Source organism: Macaca fascicularis, chromosome 1 (assembly GCF_037993035.2).
Source record: "Macaca fascicularis isolate 582-1 chromosome 1, T2T-MFA8v1.1".
NCBI lineage: Eukaryota > Metazoa > Chordata > Mammalia > Primates > Cercopithecidae > Macaca > Macaca fascicularis.
Genome location: NC_088375.1, coordinates 118831602 through 118840754, shown reverse-complemented (window position 1 = coordinate 118840754; position 9153 = coordinate 118831602). Strand labels below are relative to the sequence as shown.

General features: G+C 40.6%; 1 pseudogene; it reads left to right on the top strand.

Annotated features, from left to right (window-relative positions):
• Nucleotides 1-1485: 1485 nt before the first annotated feature.
• Nucleotides 1486-3261, top strand: LOC102121831 (elongin-C pseudogene; annotated as a pseudogene).
• Nucleotides 3262-9153: the final 5892 nt, after the last annotated feature.

Genomic DNA, 9153 nt, shown 5'->3' with positions numbered 1-9153 from the left:
CTTGAAAGATCTGTGTTCAAAATCCTTTGTCTAGCAGTGGTGACAGATTTGCACTGCCCCTTCATGGTATGTCTGCACCAAGGGACCTGGAACAAACAATCTCCCTGGATTGTTGCAAGGTTTAGTGAGATAATGTACATGAAAGAACTTGCAAAATGAAGAGCACTTTATAAACTGTAAAGGTCCACATCAACACAGACTGCTTGGACCAGAACTCACAGTACAGAAAATAGTAGAGCAAAGCAAAAATGATTTACTCAGGCAGGTACAAAAACACAATTCAGTGTTTACGAACCAGTGCTCAAACTACCAAAGTAATATGTTGGCTTGCATCATAGACCTGTTGTGGGGGGTGAAGGTGGGTGTAGTTTTTGTTGTTGTTGTTGTTTTTAATTTTAGAGCAGTTTTATTTTTTCAGACAACTCGAACAGAGAACAGAATCCCCATAGACTTCCCCTCCCTCTCTTCCCCTGCCACCTCAGCAGTTTCCACTAGTAACATCTCCCGTTATTGTAGTACATTTTTGACAATAAACAAATCAATATTGATATATTATTAGCTAAATTATTAGTTTCTGTTATTAACTAATTTGATATATTATTAATTATAATCTAGATATTGATATATTATTAACTGAAGTCCACAGTTTACACTAGGTTTCTCTTCCTGTTATATAGTTCTCTGGATTTCATCTAAACTTTGAAATTACTCCATATAAAGCCGGGCACAGTGGCTCACACCTGTAATCCCAGCACTTCAGGAGGCCGAGGTGGGAGGATCACCTGAGATCAGGAATTTGAGACCAGCCTGACCAACATGGACAAACCCTGTCTCTACTAAAAACACAAAATTAGTCAGGCGTGGTGGCACATGCCTGTAATCCCAGCTGCTTGGGAAGCTGAGGCAGGAGAATCGCTTGAACCCAGGTGGAGGTTGCGGTGAGCCAAGATTGTGCCATTGCACTCCAGCCTGGGCAACAAGAGGGAAACTCCATCTCAAAAAAAAAGAAAAGAAAAGAAAGAAAAAAAAAGAAATTACTCCATATAGAATGTTATTCAAATTTGGGACTTCCTTTATTTGTGGATTTCAGATTTTCTGAGGCCACAGAATTTTTACAGAGGATCCATAGATCCTGTGCAAAGCTAGCCTTTAGGGTAGACTGGACAATGTGCTTTTACTGGGCCCTGGAAAAAATATTTATTAATGAATGAGTGAAAAAGTAATTCACTTACTCATTTATATACTGCTATATTTCAAATTCTGTAAATGCCATTATATTTCAGTTATCTATACTGTGTTACAAAACACACCAAAACTTAATGGTTTAAAACAACGATTTTTTATTTCTCAGAATTCTCTGCATCTACTAAGTGGTTCTGCTGGTTTTGTCTGGGATCGTTCATGTAACTGCATTCAGTGAGCAGAGAAGCTGGTGACTGGGCTGATGGCTTATCCTCAAGGAGACTAGATCAGCTTCCTCACGTAATGGCAGCCAGGTTCCAAAGGAAACCCCAGTACGCAAGTACTTTTCAAGTCACTACTTGTGTCAGGTTTACTGATGTCCCCTTGGTCACAGTGCTAACAGAGTCAAGTCCAGAATTAATGTGGCAAGAAATTGAACCAGGAGGTTTGATTTTCTGTGGACAAACAATGTAACAATCTACAGTGTTGTAATTAATTAATTCGTAAATTCATGTAAAGGAGTTATTGAGGCTGGGCGTTGTGGCTCACGCCTGTAATCCCACCACTTTGGGAGGCCGAGATGGGCAGGTGGATCACTTGAGGTCAGGAGTTGGAGATCAGCCTGTCCAACATGGTGAAACCCATCTCTACTAAAAATGCAAAAATTAGCTGGGTGTGGTGGTGCACGCCTATAATCCCAGCTACTTGGGAAGCTGAGGCTGGAGAATCACATGAACACGGAAGGTGGAGGTTGCAGTGAGCTGAGATCGTGCCACTGCACTTCAGCCTGGGTGACAGAGCGAGACCCTGTCTCAAAAAAAAAAAAAAAAAAAAAAAGGAGTTACTGAATCCCTAATAGGTTTTCATCAGAAGTTTTATCAATCATCAGAATTTTCATTAAAACTTCAGATACTCTTCTGAGAATCCATTAAATTGTCTGGCATTGTAAAGAGATCTCTGTAGTTAAAAGGGATGGGAACCTCTAAATAAACGCGCCATCTGCTAGGAATTTAAAATATTTGGTCTTGTTGATGTTTGGGATGAGATTTGACATATTTGGCAAATGCTGCTTCAATGTTTATTATGTTTTCCGCCCTACTTAGGATCATGAGTATTAAATAAAGAATGTTTAAAAAGGTAATTTATTACTGCTCCTTTGCTAGAAGAATAAAATGGGGAATTTGTTATTTCTCATCCAAGGCGGACTATGTCACCTGAATGCGTCAGGCCCACCCCTGGCTCCCATGGCTTTAATGTGGCAGACATCAAGGATAAAGCACCCAGTCAGGAACTCATGGCGGCAGGCAGCTGGGAGTATGGGGGCAGCCCTGGAGTAGCGGTTGTGGCAGTGCACATGGACGCAGCTGCAGTGGCTGTGAGGCTGACTACTAACGTTCCTGGTGAAGCAATGTAGAATTTCATAAGAACTCATAGAGGGAAGGAAAAAAACCTATGGTGACCGTGAAGGCCCTGATGCCGTGTATGTCAAATTGATATCGTCTGTTGGTCACAAAGTTATTGTAAAAAGAGAATATGCAGTAACATCAATAACAATAAAGGCTATGTTGAGTGACCCAGGTCAGTTTGCTGAAAATGAAATCAATGAAGTCGGTTTTAGAGAAATCTCTTCACAAGTGCTATCAAAAGTATGCATGGAAGCTGCATGCTCTGGCTCAAGCCTATAATCACAGCAGTCTGGGAGACCTAGGTGGGAGGATTGCTTAAGCCCAGTTCAAGACCAGCCTGGGCCACAGAGTGAGACCCCGTCTCTCCAAAAAACATTAAAAATCAGCTGGGTGCAGTGGCATACACCTGTAGTCCCAGCTACTTAGGAGGCTGAGGTGGAAGTATCCCTTGAGCCCAGGAATTCAAGGTTGCAGTGAACTATGATCACACCACTGCACTCTAGAGTAGGTAACAGAGCAAGACCTTGTCTTAAAAAACAAAAAAAAAAAAGTACGAATATATTTTACATACAAGGTTCACTGCACTAACAGCCCCACAGAGATTCTCAGATTCGCAACTGCACCTCAGATTGCACCAGAATTGCTGATGACTGTAAACTTCCTAGATTGTTAAATAAATTATAATAATTTTTAAAAGTACCAAAAGTTAACCTTTGAGCAATGCAACAGTGCAGAAAGCTGGCAACCAACAAATATAAAATCCCTACTTTAAAACGCTGTTTTAAATTATGAAACCAAGAATATAAAATGATGTAACATAAAGTTTCTTTATCTTCATATCTGCTTTCTAAAGTGCTAGACAATGACTGTAAAGTGAGAAGGGCGTCAATCGGTAACAGAACAGGCAAGGGAAATAGAGGGTGAGTAAATTGTTACATTGACCAAGAATCTAATAATCTTCTTGTTCACAAGGGTGAAATCAAAAGTAAGAACTTAAGTTTCCTGGTGAGTTGGATACCATTCCGTCTTCATTGGTGATAATGAGTCAGTACTCTGGGCAATCAATGATCTCACCAGGTGGGCAGACTCAGAAGAAGGAGCCTTAGTTCCTTTCTAAGGGAGCCTCCCTGCAAGGATCGACACTACACAAGTGATGAAAAGGCAATTCATTGGCTTGTGGCCACCTGCTGACATCATCGTTCCAGCAGACTCTGACAGCCTGATGGAGAATTGCATTAGTTGTTGTTTGTCCCCATCTTTATTGGTGCCTCCCTGGGGTGTCTGTACCCCAATCCCATAGTTTTCTAGCTGGGTCTGATGTTTCTCTTTAGACATTTCTAGTGGACCATTTTCTCAGTTTATCCTACGTGGCTTAGCAATTCTCTCTAATGTCCTTTTTGTTTCATAGTTCTTTTCATTAATTTACTCAACATGCATTGAATGGCAGGTGTGTTCAAGGCTCCATGCTAGAGGAGTTATACAGTGGAAATGCAGTTGGTTAAGAGAGAGATAGCAACAAATAGTTCTCAAAAAAGTAGTGCATGCTAATCTAGGAGGACAGGTACCCAGACAGTGTTGGCCAACCTAGCTTTCTCCCTTGTTACTTACAGAATGCAGTGTCCTGGGATGAAGTGGAACTGTCCAGAACAACCCAAACTTTGCCCTTGTTCCTACTAGAACAGGATGTTTTGAAATCCTTGTGTTCGGTGAGCCCAGAAATGCTCAGGGTATAAAACCCATGGCAGAGCGATTGCAGGGTCTCCCAGCTGCAGAGTGACATGGAACACGGGCAGACAAGGCTCCACCTGCCCTGGAAAGTTGTATTGAGCCTTGCTGGACCAAATTCTTGGTTTCCTTTTTTTTTTTTTTTTTTTTCCTGTTTATCTGTCAGTAACAAATCTGCTTTGACTAACTTGTTAAGCATGAATTCTGTCTCACTGGACTAGACCTACAAACCTTTGCAGTAATAAATTTCCCAAGTGGTAGAATGAAGGGTCAGAGGAAAGAACTATTCCATTATGCTCCTCCTTCGGTGAACACTGTTTTCTGACTTCCTTCAAGAGCTCCTTTTCCTTTTTGCCAGTACTCACTTTCCACTGTCTTCTCTTCTTACTCACTAGGTAATGCATCTATTCATGTGGCTTTAACACCTAATTCTCAGCACCTACCATTCTCCTTAACTCCCACCCGTATTTTCAACTATCTGTTAGATGTTGCTACTGAAAGTTTCTAGGTCTTCTCTTATGCAGTATGTCTAAAACCAAATTTATTTTTCTGGAACTTACAGATCCTCCTGTATTCCCAGACTCCAACAATGGCTACAAGCTAGAAATCTTAAGTAGTTTTGATACATCCTATGCCTGGACTCCTAAACCTAATGCTTTGCCAAGTGTGGTTGTTTTTACCTTGGTTTTAAACTTTTTGTTTAAACCAATACCTTGGTTTTACCCCTTAAACTCTTCATCTTATCCCCTTACTGAATTATCTGGTTATTCTTTTTCAGAACCGTTATACCAACCTGTTAACTGGACTCCCAACCTCTATCTCTTTCTTCTCAAACTATCCTCCACTGATACTAGAGTGATCACTTTAATATATATAGTGATCATGTCACTTCCCTGTTTCAGAACCTCATTATTTCACAGAGTAAAGCCCAGATCTTTTAGCATGCCAGAGAAGGCTTTCATAATCTGGTCTAATTGGTGATACATAAATACCCACCCCCACCCCAACACACACACATACACACATACATGTTAACTCTTCCAAAAGCATCCTAGCTTCTCAGGGAGAAAAACTTGTCAAAGATTTGAAAATGAAGAAAAGTAATCACTAGCAGTGTCTTCCATGAAACGCTGGCCTTGTCTAGTAGGGCCTTCAGGGATGATCTGATTCTATAGGGTTGTATGCCTTTGATTGCCTAACTAGGCTATCTAAGTAGAGATTAAATTGTAGAAAATTGATAGTAATACAAATATCTCTTCCCAAATGTTCACACTCTCTGTCTTAGCTAGGACATCTATCTTCTCCTGCCCCTGGGACATAGGCGTGCCTGGTTCTCTGGCTTTCAAACTCAGACCAGGGCTTACACTATTTGCTTCCATGGTTCTTAGGTTTTGGGGCTCAGAATAAATTACACTGCCAGCTTTCCTGGCCTTCCAGCTTATAGACAACAGATTGTGGGAATTCTCAAGCCCATGCTCACTCTTTAAATCTTCTGCTAAAGTCTTCTATTTGTCAAACCCAACCAGAAGCCAGAGGACAAGAGACCCCAAGTAGTGTGCTACGTAATGACATGCTGCCTGATGCACCATGAGAGGAAAAGCCAGCTGGTAAAGGCCACCCATGGAGATAAGCAGAGGAAAGCCGACAGAGCCTGGGCCCCTGATGACATCATCTGGTTGCTGCTTCATCGCATCATCCCAGAACCATGTTCTACAGCCTTCTCGTCAGTCCCAGTGCAGTAGATGTCTACATATATAAATATGTAACATATATAGACAGATGTTTGCATATATATGTAATACATATGTTACACACATGTGAGGGTATGTGTGTGTGTTTCACCACATCACATGGTGAAAGCATGAGCAAGCAAGAGAGGGTTGGGGAGGGAAGGTGCCACATTCTTTTAAATGACCAGACCTCATAGAACTCCCTATTGCAAAGACAGCATCAAGCCATGAGGGATCCACCCCTTCATATATATATTATATATGGGCCACCAGTACCATACTCACCTTCCAGGGACCTGGGAATCGATCTGCTCCACCTGATGCAGCTGGCACCAGCGTCCACACACATTATCCATGGGCCTAGGGACTGGCTCACCCCACTCACCACTGCCAGCACCTGTGGACACTGAAAACAGGGGCCTGAGAACAGCCTTTTCTGCCCATTGCTGCCACCACTGGTGCCTGAGGATCAGCCCACCTAATATTCCCATGCCCAGAAAAACTTCATCATAACCTTCACTAACGACTGCAGTATAAGCCACTGAGGAACTCACAAATTTCACTAATGCTGATTATCACTGAAGAAATCACATGGAAATTACACTACTGCACATGTGCAGAATCAAAGCCGAAGCACTCTGCCTGACCAACACTATAGATAAATCTATAAGTAAAAAATCTTCCCGATGAAAGCCAATTTATAAAATTGGAAGAAGTGAATGTTACACCAGATGCACAGACATCAGTGTAAAGACACAAACGTTAAAAACTAAGAAAGCATGACACATCCAAAGGAACACAATAATTCTTCAGTAACAGATCTCAAAGGAAAGTTAGGAAATGCCTGAAAAATAATACCAAATAATAATATTAAAGAAACTCAGTGAGATACAAGAGAACACAGATAAATAATACAAAGAAATCCAGAAAATAATTCATGATTTGAATGAGAAATTCAAAAAAGACATAGATATTATTGAAAAGAAACAAACATCAATCCTAAAACAGAAGAAATCAATCAATGAAATAAAAAAATACAACTGCGAGCATAAACAACAGACTAGCTCAAACAGAAGAAAGAATTTTTGAACTCAAAGACAGGTCTTCTGAAGTAATCTAGTCAGACATCCCCCCCGCCAAAAAAAAAAAAAAAAGAAAAAAAAAACAAGAAAGAAAGAAAAGAAGAAAAGGAAATAAAAAAGAAGAAAAGGACTGAAAAGGCTGCATGACATACATATAGGACACCATAAAGTGACCAAATATTCAAATTCTGAGAGTTCCAGAAGGAGAAGATAGAGGCAAAGACATAGAAAACCCATTTAACAAAATAATAGCTGAAAACTTACTGATATCATTTGGATGATCGTCCCCGCCAAATCTCATGTTGAAATGTAATCCTCAGTGTCAAAAGTGGGGCCTAGGAGGTATTTGCCTTATGGCTTGGTGTTGTCTTTGTAATAGTGAGTTCCCACAAGATCTGGTCATTTAAAATGTGTGGCACCTTCCTCACAGCTCTCCCTCTCCTGCTTCTGCTTTCGCCATGTGACATGCCTGCTCTCCCTTTGCATTCAGCCATGATTGTAAGCTTCCTGAGACCTCCCTAGAAGTCAAGAAGACGCCAGCACCATGCTTCTTGTAGTTCCTGCTGAACTGTGAGACAGTTAAAACTCTTCTCTTTATATATTACCCAGTCTCAAGTATTTCTTTTTTCTTTATATTTTTTCAGATAGGGTCTCACTCTGTCACCCAGGCTGGAGTGCAGTGGCACAATCTCAGCTTACGGCAACCTCCACCTCCTGGGTTCAAGCAATTCTTGTGCCTCAGCATCTCAAGTAGCTGGGATTACAGGCGCACACCACCACACCAAGCTAATTTTGGTATTTTATAATTCAGTTGCCTAGGATGGTCTCGAACTCCTCAGCTCAGGCAATCCACCCCCTGTGGCCTCCCAAAGTGCTAGGATTACAGGTGTGAGCCACTGTTCCCGGCCTCAGGTATTTCTTTATAGCAATGCAAGGACAGCCTAAGACAATGAGTGAGTTCTCATTCTGAGTTCACACAAGATCTGATTGTTTAAAAGAGTGTGGCACCTCCCCCTCTCTCTCGTGCTCTCGTTTTTGCCTTGTGACATGCTGGTTCCCTTTTCACCTTCAGCCACGACTGTTAGCTTCCTGAGGGCCTCATCAGAAGTAAATGCTGGCACTATGCTTTCTGTACAGTCTGCCGAACTGTGAGCCAATTAAACCTCTTTTTGTTATAAATTTAACAGTCGCAGGTATTCCTTTATAGTAACAAAAGAATGGACTAACACTCTTTCCAAGTCTTGCAAGACAAGTAGACATTCAGATATAGGAAGCTCAAAGATCACAAAATAGATTCAACCCAGGAAGTTCTTTTCAAGGCACATTATAGTCAAATTGTCAAAAGTCCAAGAGAAAGAAATAATTCAAAAGTCAGAAAGAGAACAGCATCAAGTCACATATAACAGAATCTCCATCAGGCTAACATCATATTTCTCAACAGAAACTTCACAGGCTAGTAAAAAATGTTATGCTATATTAAAAGAGCTAAAATAGCCTTTCACAGACAAGTAAAAACTGAGAAATTATCATCACTAGACTGATCCTTCAAGAAATGCTTAAGGAGTCCTATATCTAGAAGTGAAAGGATGATATCTACCATCATGAAAACACATGAAAGTATAAATCTCACTGGTACAGCAGATATACAAATGAGAAACAGAAAGGAGTCAAACATTACTACTACAGTAAACCACCAGACTGTAATAGTAAGCAATATGAGACAAAGAAAGGAATAAAGGATCTACAAAACAACCCCAAAACAATTAACAAAATGACAGAAGTAAGTCCTCACCTATCAGTGACAACTTTGAACATGAACAGATTAAATTCCCCACTTACAATTTGTAGACTGGCTGACCAGATTAAAAACATAACCCAATTATATGCTACCTATAAGAAACTCACTTCACCTGTAAAGACACATATAAACTAAAAGTGAAGAAATGGAAAAAGATTTTCACACAAATGGAAATTCAAAATGAGCAGAAGGGGCTATACTCCCACCAGATAAAATAGACTTTAAGTAAA